The sequence below is a fragment of the Alosa pseudoharengus genome, unplaced genomic scaffold (assembly GCF_046254945.1).
Source record: "Alosa pseudoharengus isolate Yale_2024_CS ecotype anadromous, Long Island Sound unplaced genomic scaffold, YU_APseudo_1.1 YU_APseudo_1.1_scf_9, whole genome shotgun sequence".
NCBI lineage: Eukaryota > Metazoa > Chordata > Actinopteri > Clupeiformes > Clupeidae > Alosa > Alosa pseudoharengus.
The window spans coordinates 19952184-19966126 of NW_027468881.1; the positions used below are offsets into that span (position 1 = coordinate 19952184).

The 13943-nt window shown below is 47.9% G+C and overlaps 1 protein-coding gene across 5 annotated transcripts in view; it reads right to left on the bottom strand.

Annotated features, from left to right (window-relative positions):
* The window catches only part of l1cama (L1 cell adhesion molecule, paralog a), a 44899-nt gene extending 34737 nt beyond the window's left edge, over positions 1-10162 (bottom strand). For all 5 annotated transcript variants that reach the window (XM_076275509.1, XM_076275510.1, XM_076275508.1 and 2 more), the window contains exon 1: positions 10025-10162. The gene's annotated coding sequence lies outside the window, so the exon portion shown is untranslated. The remainder of the gene's footprint in view (positions 1-10024) is intronic.
* Positions 10163-13943: the final 3781 nt, after the last annotated feature.

The window sequence follows — 13943 nt, forward strand, 5'->3', positions numbered from 1 at the left end:
AAAAGGACGGACGAGTGCAGAAGCAGCAGTAGTGGTGAAGGGTGGTGGTGGGAGCCACGTTCACCTCCACAGCGAGGGGGAGTAGAGGAGGAGGAGGAGGTGGAGGAGGAGGCAGGCCAGCCCAGGCGTCTCTGTGGAGCCAGAGCTCTCAGGCTTTATGTAAGGGGGGCGGGACTAAGAGTGCAGCCAGCTCAGCCTCCACAATAAGCCGCTGGACCACTCGTTTATCTCCAGCAGCATCATACTGCTCAACTGCAGTTTCTGCCTCTTAGCACTTTCAGTCCTCAAACTTACACACACACACATACAAACAAACACACACACACACAGTCATCCATACAAGGAACACAGACACAGAGACACACAGACACACACACACACACACACATTGATGGAAGACCTACAATCACTCCAGTCATCCATGTGAGTGGATCATATGAGCAACAGAGTGACAAGTGAAATCGGTTGAGAAGATTTGCCTGCCATTCAAATGGGCTTAGAGTGGACAAAGAGCGGGCTGAGTCATACGCGCCCCGGCTTTGTGTGGAGGTACAGTTGGGGCCGACCCACACCAAGCCACTGAGCAATAGGATGTAGCAGGATGAAGGGTATCACGGGGTTCATTAAGCTGGTTGGAAGGAATAATTTCAGCTGTATGAGTCATCCTGGTTCAGTCTCACTGTGGCTGTATGTTCTATGGGTGTATATGAGTGAGTGTGTGTATCTGGTGTGTGTATGTGCGTGTGTGTGTGTGTGTGTGTGTGTGTGTGTGTGTGTGTGTGTGTGTGTGTGTGTGTGTGTGTGTGTGTGTGTGTGTGTGTGTGTGCAAAATGCCAAAGTGCATTTCAGTAGTGTGTGTGTGTGAAGGTGTCAATACTAGCCTGCATCCCTCCCTCTCTTCCACCCCAGTCACCATGACAACCCCTCAACTCAAGCATCACAGCTATACATTTCTCCCTTCCCCCATCTCCTACTTCATTCCCTCACTCTCTCACTCTTCATCTGTTGCTGCCCCTCCAGCTCTCATGCCCATCATTTCAATCTCTGTGGACCCTTAATAACCAAGGACTTCACATCTTCATAAAATGTCTTGAGATGCATTCAGTGCATTCTGTTTTCGACCTCCACAACCAGGTCTTTCTCTCTCTCTCTCTCTCTCTCTGTGTCTCTCCTAGCATCAGGGATTCCTGCTGCTCACATCAGTCTTCCCCCTGATTACCATTTCTACCTGTGGAGAGAAATAAATGATAGAACACTCCATCACCCTGCCAGCTACACATACTCATTAGCAGACCTTCAATTGGCTTACTCTCATCACAGCCAAAGATTTATTTGGCCGAGTGTGATTTGAAATGTAACATGTTGCACTCTCCCACCTCTCGCGCAATTACCTTAATGAAGCACTATCGGTCTTTTCCAACAGAAACACATACAGCCAGCCAGCCAGTAAATCCAGTAAGTCCAGAGAGCCTCAAGACATCGAGGTTAATAGTTTGTTGACCTGGATGCAACAATTTGTTTTGTCTGCTTTCTGCTGTGTCTCCTTTTTGACCCATAAATATTTGTGTCAGTGAGGGAATGTTTTTTTACATCTGTGGTGGCAACAAAAAAAAATCCCATCAGTACAACAGAAAACGCAAAGGAATATTCATTTGGGTCTGTGGCAAAATCCAATCATTACAAACAGACAATGCCGGGGAATTCCATTTGAGCTCCCGTGAGCCGGCCTTTGAGCAAGGCAGCGTCTCTGGCCCATCAAAGGCGGGGCGTTATCTGCGATGAGCAGCGACGCAGCGGTTCTTTCAAATCCCCGTCCACTACTCAAGGCATCACTGTAGTGCAGATCAAGGACACCGGAATCAGATGAAGGGGTGGTGGGGTAGAGGGGCCGAGATGCAGTAAAGTGAATATTTCCTTGCGTGTGAGCAAGTCAACAGGCAGGTCTGAGCCACAGTGACAGACAACAATTCAATCCGTTTGCCCTTGTCCTACATTTCCGCCACAGCCCTGCTGCAAGTGTACAGGCAGGATATTTCAAGCACCCTCCTTTAGCATTCCTGTGATCATTTCTTTATTCTTGAGGCTAATCTACCCTATCTTTCTGTCTCCCCAGCCTCTCTCTTTGTCTCTCTCTCTTTTTCTGTATCTTCTCTCTTCCCTTTGCTTCTCTCTCCCTCTCAGTCTCTTGCTTTCTCTTCTTATCTTTCTCTTCCTCGCTCTTTATCACTCTTTGTTTCTCTACACCTCTCCGCCCTGTGTTTCTCTCTTTCTCTCTCTCTCTCCCTCCCTCTCTCTCTCTCTCTCTCTCTTCCTCCATGTCCTCGTCTTTGTGCTCTGCTCTTTCTGGCACTGACCTCCTGAAGGCGGCACAGCTGTGTCCAGCGGTCCCTGTCTCACTTCTCTCTTTCTCTCCTCTGCGATGGGCAAATGCGAGATGACAGGGGCAGTTGGCCCTGATTCCTGCCTGATCCCTCCCAGAGCACACACAGTGAAGAGGAGGATGGAGGGAGGGAGGGAGGGAGGAAGGGAAAATTGAGAGATGAAGAGAGGAAGAGAAAAGAATCTTTACTGACCTTTCCATGCAGCGACCAGCTGATGAGGCACAGTCGCAGACTTTGGATAACCGTGTGTGACGCTTTTCATGCACACTATGTACACACACAAGGGCGGCTCATGGACAATCACTGGAGCAGAGCATGCACGCACACACGCACGCACACACACACACAGACAAAGACACAGACACAGACACAGACACAGACACAGACACAGACACACACACACACGCAGAGGGTAAGAGCGCAGATGGGACAGTAAGCATACACCCACATTAAACCAGCCTCAAACTCAATTATGTTGAGGAGATTGTCTCTGCTAAGCATTCAGGAGCAGAGAGCATGGGACAGCCGAGCGAGTCCAGAGACAGGTCAACATGTCCCAAAAGACATCAGCCTGCCCGCCACTCCACCTCCGTGACAAATAGCCCACAAAACAAGGTTTCGAACCAATTACATGGCAGACAAATCACTGGTACACAAACCCCTTCCAGTGACCCCCTTCCATCTTCGGGACTCCGGTTCGACTACATTTAGAATAAAGTAGAATGTGTTGAATATTGTTTGCCACTTTTGCAAATGATCTTGTCAGTATGCACCTCATCACTTTTATAAAAGGAAAATAGAGCCTGGGGTGGGGGTGGGGGGGGGGGGGTTTGGTGCGATGTTGATTTAAGAGACAGACAGACAGCACAGCGTTGGAGACATCAGTAACGATCCCCTTGTCATGAGACTTCACAGCTTGCTGTTGTTACCACACTGCCAGCGGCCCTGGCCAACCTCACTCAGAAAAGCCTCGTAAATGGAGCAGACAGGTGGTCGGGCCTGGGTACTAGCCCACGGGGGGGCCGGCCAACAGGGGCACAGGGGGAGAAAGCAGGAAAGAAAGGATGCGGAGGAGAGAAAGAGGATAGAGTTCGGAATGAATGATGGCGAGGCAAGCTAATCAGGGCCTCTGCTCCTCGTGGTCCCTGAGGAGGTGGACCTGCATCTGGTGGGATAAAACAGACACGCTCTGTGATGCGTCTTTTGCTGGATGATGCTTTCTGTAATTAGTGTCAGGGTTTAATCAAGACTATTATCTGGGGCAGTGAGTACAAGGTGCAGCAGACGTCTTCTATCTGTCTGCCTGCATGTGTGTACGTGCGTTCGTCTATGTGTGTGTAAGTGAGCTTGTGTGTTTCATTATGCTGTCGTCGACAGGTGTATTTGCCTGTGTGTTCTGCACACAGTTTGTCAGGAGTGCTTGTTTGGGTGCGTGCTTTGTACACAGTTTGTCACAGTTAGTCAGTGTCAGACATGGTGTTTTCAAAGCTGCAGGCATCATCATCCTTCCTTCCCTAGCTCTCTCACTCTCTCCTTCCCCCTCCCTCCCTCTCTCCGTCTCCCTTTCTCTTCTCCTCTTCCTGTTCTACTCTCTGTACTCCCCCCCTCCTTCACCCCACTCTGCCTCCTGCATATCATCCACAGCTCAGCCGCGGTCCTTTCATCCTGTGTTCCTCCTTTAAGAACATCATTCCCCATTTCCTCGCGTGGCTCTTTCCTTCTTCGTTAAATGCACCCCCCGCCGCCCGTCCCCAATCTGAGCCCGTAGTGGCCCCACCCTCTTTTTACCTCAGGTCATCCAATCACTTAACTGCATAATTACCTCATTAGGCCATTTAGATTTCTCTGTAGCCAATGCACTATTCTTCTCTTCGATAGCACATTTAGTCTCTCTCTCTCTCTCCCCCCGTATCCATCTCTCCCTAATGCTTTCCCATTTTTCAGCGGCTCCATCTCTTTCTTCTCCGTTTCTCTGTCAGCTATCCCTCTCTCCTCTCCTCGAAATCTTTTCTATCGCTCGCTCCCCCTCAGCTGTTTGCCCTACTCTGTGCGGCCTCTGTGCATAGTTGCTAGAGCTGCTTGTCTGACAAGGCTGTTTAATCAATACCATCTTTCTGTTTGCTTTGTGTTGTGGAACTGGAATCCCTGCTGTGGCTGGTTAAAGCCTGATTTATTTGTGCATGTGTGTGTGTGTGTGTGTGTGTGTGTGTGTTTGTGTGTCTCTGGTGGGGTGTTTTTTAAGTTCAGGCAATCGTTGTGTGTGGCTCTGTTCATCTTGCAGACCAGTTCTCCCTGCATGCACAATTGCACCCTTTTAGATGAAATACGTTCGTCTAAAAGTGACTGGAGGGCGGTAGTTACTGAGCCACAAGGAGACGGGGACATTGTTTCACACACGCACACACTCACTCACACGCACACACACACAGTCATTTAATCATTCCGCCAAGAAACAGAGTGAGTAAGCAAAACTTGTAATATTGTTTTTTGTGTCACAGCAGAGGCAGAATATGCTGCGCGTGCTGAGATTTATATTTAGGATATCAAAAGCGTCTCCATTGCACAAGCCTCCCTGCAGTGGATATTTAGTTAAAGGCTGTATAAAAAGTGAGGTGAAGTTGAAGAAAGATCTGACTTCCTCAACACAATGCCTTTGCTGAACCATGGCCATAACCTATGCACAATTCATTCAAATGTAGGCTATTCAAATGAAGGTAAGAATGACAGTTGACTCACTCATCAGCTCTCTCTCCATATCTCTATTTTTGCATATCTCTCTCCCTCTGTTCTCTCTCTAGGAGTAGTCTGCAAACACAACCCTCACAAATCCGTCTCGCATTAGAACTGCACTTGGAGTGTTTTCCAAAGCGGTCAGGTCTATTATAGCATAGTTCAGTGGTTAAAGTTTAAATTACCTAACTCCTCTTTCTCTCTCCGCAGACCCTCTGGGCGGTGTGTGATGGGAATGGCACAGTAGGTGAGATTAAATTAGCTGGGTGTATGGGGATTACACACACTACAGTAGTGATCCCCTCCCACACTCTGTAATCCAGCCATAATGAATATATCATGGTTGACACGTCGTTCGAGGGTGCTCGTGACTGTCCCGTCAAAAACAGACGCACTAACTGTGCCAATGAATGACACGGTAAAACATTGTTTATGTCACACCAAACTGGAAGTGAAAGGGGGAAATTAAGTAGCCTAATTGTTTTTGGAACACATAATTATTTCTCAAATACGGAGTAAAGGATAAAATTAGAATGGAATCTTCCGTTTACAGACATAACCCCAAATTGCCACGAAGGGTATTAATTACATGTGCCAGCCCAATTGGTGATGGATCCGTTAAATGTTCAGCAAATCGTACGTAGGCCAGATGTCTCGCTGGTAACAATCGTGATAATGAATGCGACTGGAAATACGGTAATAGCCTACTCATTATTTCTTCCTGTTGTAAAAATGACATTTGCCATACGTGTCAAATAATACTATTCTGATACAGGCCTGGAATGCAGTCAGCGCAAACGACCACAGGAGACCGTACTTACTTAACACACAGAGAAGCAATTCAGGCTAAGTTTAGCCACTCATTTGGTCAATAAAGAGCCTTTGAACGAAACGGCGATAAAAACGGACTGTGACTCTGTTGTGCATCTGTGACAAAGAGTTCATTCTGACGAGAAGACAGCGGGAAAGGAAATGAGGGTCGTGGTCTTCGAATGACTGAAAGGTCAGACGCGCTGTTTGTTGCATTTATCTTTTTTCTGGCGCGCTCTCATCCGCAGTCTCTGTTCACATTCCCTTATCCTGCTCATTACTGTTTTTCGCTCTCAGTCTCTTATCGTGAAAGTGTGAAAGTGCATTTGCTGTTTTTTTTTCGTTCTTTTTTTTTAGTTCAATCCGCAGAAGATTTATTGCAAACGATGCATAGTTTACAGGGGCAGGGGAACAAATGTCAAATTTAGAGCCCCAGTTTTCAATCTAATTAACTTCCTGTGGCATATGAGGCCACAGTTGGAAGTCTACTTCATTTATGCTTCAATTGCATGATTGGCTCAAATGTTATAGGGCTTTGTCTGTGCTGTGTGGTATGGAGACATCAGTGAATATCAAATCATTCTGAGCATGCCATTACCCTGATTATGGTTCGAGGTTGGGGGGGGGGCCTGTCACACAATGCATGAATATGGACATGACATGAAAAAATGCACTTTATGGTGTTGAAAAGAAACATGGGGGGTCTGATGAGGCCTCATGATTAGGGAGGTTGTCCGCATTCATCATGGCCTAATGATTGCCATGTCTTCGTAGCTGGTAGAGGGGGCCTGCATTTACGGGTGCAAGTACTTCTCCATTTCACCAGAACTCCACCCCCCACACTTCCCTCCTTTGTGTTCCTCCAGCCTCTCTCTCTTTCTATCCATCTTGTATGCCACTTTTTCCAGTTTCGTCAAGTAAATAGCAGTACAGTTAGAAGCAGATGACGCAATGACAGAGACACCATTGCTCCACTTTATTACCATTACCTTTCTGGTGCCCAGCCTAGCCGCCCAGCCCTGTCTGACTGGGCTCTCTAAATCAGTCTTAATGTATTCCCTCTCTCTCTCTCTCTCTTTCTCTCTCTATCTCTCCGCCCTTATTCCCCCCAACACCCTTCATCTAATCTGCCCCCAACACTTGTCACATTGGTCCCATCTGCAAAGTGTAATTCAAACCCGGGTCCCGCCAGAGCACGACATCACAAACGAGTGTCGCTAATGCACTCGCATCATCACACCGCCACCGGAGACTGTGCACTCGTTCTCTCTCCGACTCAGGATCTGACACACCACTCAGACCTAGTTGGCCTGTTTTTCCCCGTCTGCGTGCATGGATAATTTAAGCAGCCTGTATCTGATATGAAGCACAAGCACTCATAACATACATGCGCAAACACTCTGGAACTGTAGCTGTCTCCCTCTCTTTGCTTCACTCTAGCTCTGGCTTTCTAGCTGTGTTTACCGGGGAGGCAGTCGTTCCTGCGGGTCTCTGTGGGCCCGCGGGCGATAACAGGTGGCTGTTGTGGCTTGCCTACAACACAGCTCATCCCTAGAGTTTCCTCCTAACTGGCAGATTTGGAACAGATGCCCTTTATCACACTGTGATATTTCTGCCATCATTACCCCAATCGGGGGCTCAGACATTAGAGAGCCAGAAGAAGAAGAGAGAGAGAGAGAGAGAGAGAGAATCAACACAACAGCCAAGACAACCTGTGGTGCTGCATAACAAATTATCAACTGTTTATCATCTTCTTCTTCCTCCTCCCTCTCTCTCTCTCTCTCTCTGTCTCTCTCTCTCTCATCCCCCATTCTTCTGAAGGCCCTTCCCCCTCTGACCTTGCGGCACACCCATCCGCCCCTCCCAACGATCCCCCCTCTCCACCCCTCTCCTCTCCACTCCTCTCTTCTCAGACAGTATATCTAAGAGCACATACATTAGCAGTCTGTGGAGATGCTTTGCTTGTCAAATGTGACCCCACCTCCCCATCCCTCTGCCTCTCTCCTTCGCTCACACCCTCCCTCCCTCCTCTGCTCCCTCACTCCCTCCCTCCCTCGCTTTCTCATCCCTCCTAAATCTTTTGGCCTATTCATCCTTCCTACAGAACAGCTCAATTAATACCACAGCCCCACAGTAAGATAGCACTTGACGGTTGGAAGGGAAAGATTTCTCACCGTGAGACACACCGATACAATGATGAGACATTTGCAATGGATGAAATCAAGGAGTGTTGTTTTGCATCAGGTAGTGTGACAGCTGGCATAATGGGCTCAGTGAGACCATGCGCTCGCATTAAACAGCATGGTAATGCGTTGCACTGTGCAGCAGGAATCCTCAGAGGGATCCAGTGCCTTTACATACACTCGAGACTCAGCTTTACCTTAATCTATTGATTATGCTTATGGGGAGTACACAAAAGCAGGGAGAAAAAGGTAGTCCTTCTCAGCTGTACTAGAGAGGATTATCCATCCTCCTTTCCCTCTCTTTCTCCTACTGTATGGCTGGTCACAGTCCCAGAAGACTACTTTACTTTACAACAGAGTGGGAGAGAGGCATAGGAAAGAGAGAGAGGGAGGGAGAGAACAGAAGAAGGCTCACCAGAAATGCAAGCATCCAGAGTAAAAACCCCTAAGCTCTGGAGTACCACCTCTGCAAGCCGGATGAAAACCATTTATCTTTATGCTGAAAGCACTCGAACATTTATGGTGTTAAAGGACCATGTGCTGGTCTGACTGGTGGTGCCAACGGAGAACTGGAGCAGCCAGAACAGCAGACCTGCCCAGCATCAGTGCCCAGTGGCACCATGCCAGGCGGGTGCCTTCTCTTACTGATGCCCCTGGAAATGAACACATGCCCCACCCAGGTTTGGCTCTTACACACCACACACACATTCTCTCTCTCTCTCTCTCTCTCTCTCTCTCTCTCTCTCTCTCTCTCTCCCCTCCTTCCCTTTCTCTCTCTGTCCCCATCTAAGCGTAGTTTCCGAGCTGTTGGCTGTGCACCACCCTAAACATTTGTCTTGAGCAAACAGCGAGGAGGCACTCAGGCATGCAGCACCAGAACAGGACGTAACCCATCCGCCTCCCCACAAACACATCCTCGTCTGGCCAGCCTTCCGCTGCATGCCTCCACCACCACACCACTAGTTACTACCAACATTGCATCTCAGCCAAAGAAAAGTGGGCAGGCAACAGAGAGGGAAGAGGAAAAAAGCAGAGCATCTGGCTCTCTGTGGTAAGAAGGTCCAACACTCAACAATTGAGGATGACTATTAGTGCTGGCATTTAAAACACTGGCTGCAAATATTGTTGTAAGAACTGTAAAGAGGTGACGAGTGCAAAGCTAGAGGATGCTTCAGAGCATTTTATGGCACAATAAAGACATGCTCAATCAGCCGGCAGACAAATGGGTGATTCAATGGGTGAACTACCAGATTAATAATTTCCGATTACACAAATAAAATGTCTGCCATTGCACTTGTGACAATAGTGATGACACACAGGCATTGACCTTTAAATGTGTGCCATAATAGCCAGCATATCATTAGCATCAGTGTTCTCACAATTTAAGAGGCACCGGTGCGTCACATGGAAGATGAACATGAAGAGACCCTGTTGCATCCATCACTCTAGATACCGACTGAGCAGAAGAGAAATATCTAATGAAATATAATCATGCTCACATTTTTTTTAGTTTTACACACTTCCCACGCAGAAATGGCTAGACAAAAAACAAATAATATTTGATACACCTGTTTTATGAGCGTTTAAAAATGGTTATGAGCTTTTTAAAAAGGTAATTAGTTATCTGTTATACTTGTATTTTATTGCTTCAGTGCACACAGATGACCAGCAGAATTCAGTTGATGAGGTGTCACAAACAACTACAACACTTATCACAGCTCACACCACAACCCCGACAGCAATGCAGCCAGAACACGATTCACACTTTAAACAAACACCACAGAAATAACACAGTTGGAGAAGGTGTGATGTCAGGTACAGGTAGCGAGGATGAATGTTTAACCCCCTCTCTGGGTGACCAGTTAAGGTTTGTGCACATTATGTTTGCAGTGGGATTCAGTGAGTAGCATCTCTGCTTACCTTCACAGGTTTAGGAAAGAAAGATGGCCCCAGGTCTCAGTTCCTCCTTGGCTAACTCTGCGTCTGGTTTCTGCCCCTAATCGGAGTCTTCTCCCTCCTCCTCTCCGTGTGACTGATTGTGCTCTCTCGCTCTCCAGCGCTGATGCTGCAGTGATACAAAAAAACACACCCTCTCCCACTTGCTCTCTCCCTCCCTTGCTCCTATTGGCTGACAGGGAGAGGTGACATCACCCTTTTTCTCCCACTCCCAGCCTCCTCTCCCTCCCTCTCCCTCTCTTCCTCCTCTCCCTCCCTCTCTCTCTCTCTCTCTCTTTCTTCCTCCCTCCTTCCCTCTCTTTCCCCCTCTCCCTCCCTCCTTCTGGTTTCTGACCATTCCTTTATTGTCTTCCTGCTGCTTTTTCCGCTCGCCATTCCCCTGGTGCCCACCCCAACATGTCCGGGCTGCGATTACCCAGATCAATCCAGGCAGCGGAATGCAATCAAGCCCGGGGATGGGGGAGAGGAGATGATGAGTACCGCATTTTACACACACACACACACACACACGAGCACCACACTCCCTCCACGACCTTTAGCAGCCCTATCCAGCAGTCAGATAGAAGAGGTATGGATAGGGGTGGAAGTGGGAGTGGTGGGTGATTGAGGTTTTGTATTTAAAGGATGTGTACCATGCTAATTATGGGTATTGTTATTCTGCCTCTGTGTGCCAGTGGCTGCTAGAGCAGTGAGCTCCCTGCCTGTCTGGTCTGTCTCTCCCTCTTTTCCTGGCACCAGGCGGCAGTGAGCTAGCTGTCCTAATACCAGGGAGGAAGAGTCCGAATTAGGCCGGGAGAGAGGGGAGGGGTGGGCTCAAAGTGGGAGAGGGAGCGAGTGATAGAGAGCTGGAATGAGAAAATAGGGGAGATTAGGATATAGAATGAGAGAGAATTAGAGAAAAAAAGGAGGGGAGGGAGAGATAGAGAGATAAGGTAAGTGAGATAGAGGGAGAGAGAGAGAGAGATGGAGGGAGGGTGAGTGCATCTGAGGAATAAGAGATCAGATTTTTCAGCACTTTTTTTCTGCAGTGATGGATGTTATTTGTAAAGTGGTTTATGGGGAGTGCTGTTCCCGAGGCTAGGTAGAAATCCATTCACAAATCTGAACAGCTTATTTCATTTGCTGGCCCAGGAGAGCTATCCCCGAAACAAGAGAATGGTTGAATGCCAAATGAGTCATACGCCACGGCGATACAGTACCTGATAGAGTGCTCCTTCCAGAATGTCACTTCTTGCATATCTTCTGCGTCTCTTGGGTGAGTACAGTGAGGCCAACACAGGGTGCCTCATCTTATTTTTAGAGATTCACTCTCTGGATAAACACACACACACACACTTTACATGCTCAGACGGAGAAACAAACACACACACGTAAACACACACACCCCCCTCAGGGTCCAGACATAAAGCCGAAGTGACACCGCGCGCCCACTGTAAAGGTCAGTGTGTACCTAGTCGTGCATAAGCCTCCTTTGCCGAACGCTTATGTGTATTATCTGTGTATTATCTCAGCTCCTCCCCTCCCCTCCCCCACTCCTGCACCTCCTGCGCTCTCACACCTGATGTACTCCTCCTGGGGGAGCCGCTGCCAGGCCTCTCACCGCGCCGGCTTCCTGCCTCAGCTGCTCTGCGGCTCCACGCCAAATTTAACCCCCAACGCCAGAGAACCCGAGAGAGAGAGAGAGAGGGAGAGTGCTGTTGCCTGTGTGTGTGCTGAGGGGATCATGGGACAATGGAGAGCAGATTGTTTGATACAGCCTGAGCCTAGCCTGCAGTCAAGTCTTACAGCACCTCACAAGGCTTTCTGCACTGTACAGATGGCAAACAGCCATCTTTAATCTGCCAACGATGAGCTCATGCAAGAACATAATCATATATAAATCCATATTAAACTTGAAGCTTGTGCCCGGTTTTAAAAATGAAGACTGATGATAAATCAACACATAGGTATATACTGCTTACACAGTATCACAAAGCACTGGTATTTTGGTGAAGGAATAGCATTGGCAGTTGTGTAATAAGACTAAGTGCCTCCATCTATAGTGATGGAGCTTGCCATTTTACCAGGTTAAAAGTCCTTGTCTGCACAGACTGACATTGTGTGGGATAGCTGTGGGTCAGTCTTTCCCCTGTCATTACCCTTCAATTAGTCACTGATTAACACCAGGTCAAGCTGGCTGGATGACCTTACATTTGCTAATGAATTCAATTAAATCCATTAACCGCCACGCCGTAGCGACAGAAAGCACAGGCTGTCCTTCTGACCCATAAGGGAGCAGTGGACAGCGTCCATTTGAGGAGTGGATTCTTCACTGCTGACCGCTTGGTTCACAGAGTGCTCTGGCCTCTGGTGGGGAAGCCAGCTTGGCAGCCACAGGGGCCTCTGCAGAGCCAGGAGCCCTCCCAGCCAAACACCCATGGCTACACCGCAGGCTGGACTCGCTCTGTGGGGGAAGATATCCTTTCGCCCACTGCAAACATAGGTTTGTTCTTCCGTTAAGGTGTGTGTATGCACACGCACATATACAGACACTCACACTTCAAAAGTCAATTCTCTCAGGCTTGCTTTCAGGAGAGAAGACTAGCAGAGTCAAAGTAGGACACGGCATGACGTTTGTTTGGCTCTCTCGGGGTCGCTGATTAGACGGCGCCGATGCGAGAAGCGGGGCCCCGAAAAAAAAACTCAGAAAGAAGAGAGGGAGGAAAGGGAGGAGTGGGGAACTGGAGTTAGTGCAGAGAGAATGCTGGAAAAAAATAAAGAGCAAGATTTATTCAGGGCTTTTTGTTTTGGTGTTGCTGCCGATTCATTCTCCTAGGTTATTTATTTGTGTACCAAGTCCTGTAATGATCAATGATATCAGTTGCCCAGGGGGGGCACACAGGAACGCTCAGGCTTTGAACAAACAGGAACATTGTTGATGCTTGTCAGGGCTCTTAAATCACGTGCTGTGTAGCCTACCCGCAGTGCAGGGCCAAATAACTACTAAATGCACACACCACAAACATCAGCCAACATCTGGGTCTCTGGAAAGATGAAACAGGCTTATTAAACAGTTCGTAGCCCTGTCACCGTGCAACAAATTATTTAAGATATTAAACCTAATCTCGTTACTTCTTTTTATGTGGAATTCCTCTGAATCTGACATTAATAGGGGATTTCTGGAGAGAGACTCCCCTGGCTCGGTGTTGTCATCCATTGTCTCAGGAGAAGCGTTGCTGAAAATAGAGCAAACACCATTGTATTAGCATTCGTGTCTGCCTTTGAAGCTGGATTGATGCTTTCAGGGTTATTTTTGCTTTATATCACTTGCATTTTTTCCCCTCTCCTTGTTTTAAGTGTGTGCAGAAGACACACACCTAGAAGCATATCTTCAGCATTTTTTTTTCTGAGACCAACACACACACACAGCAGTGTGAGGCACTGAGATAAGCAATATAAAAATATCTGGGTCTACTCTCAAGGATGTCTCAGCGAAACCCAGCTCTCTCTTATCAGCTCACTGGCGTGTTACGCAACGCTCCAGATAGGAGGAATAACATCTTCCTTGTCTCTGTGAAGCCACCGGCTCGCTGCGTACAAGGGGTTGTGCCATGATCTTACCGCATTAGGTGCACATCAGGGGGACACAGAGAGGGATGTGTATGTATAAATCATTAGCACTTCATAAGTCATAAGGAAAGATATATTTTCAGAGACGATTAAAGAGCAGAAAAGCAATCACACTAATGAACAGTCCATGTCTCAACTTTCCATCTCTGGACAGCTCAATGGCATGGTCACCCGTTTCCCTTCAGCCATTTTTCTTACTTCCTGTGGAGAGAGCAGTAATATCCTGATTTATGCACTGCACAGTGTATTAAACTAAGAGCATTCTGGCTGCTTC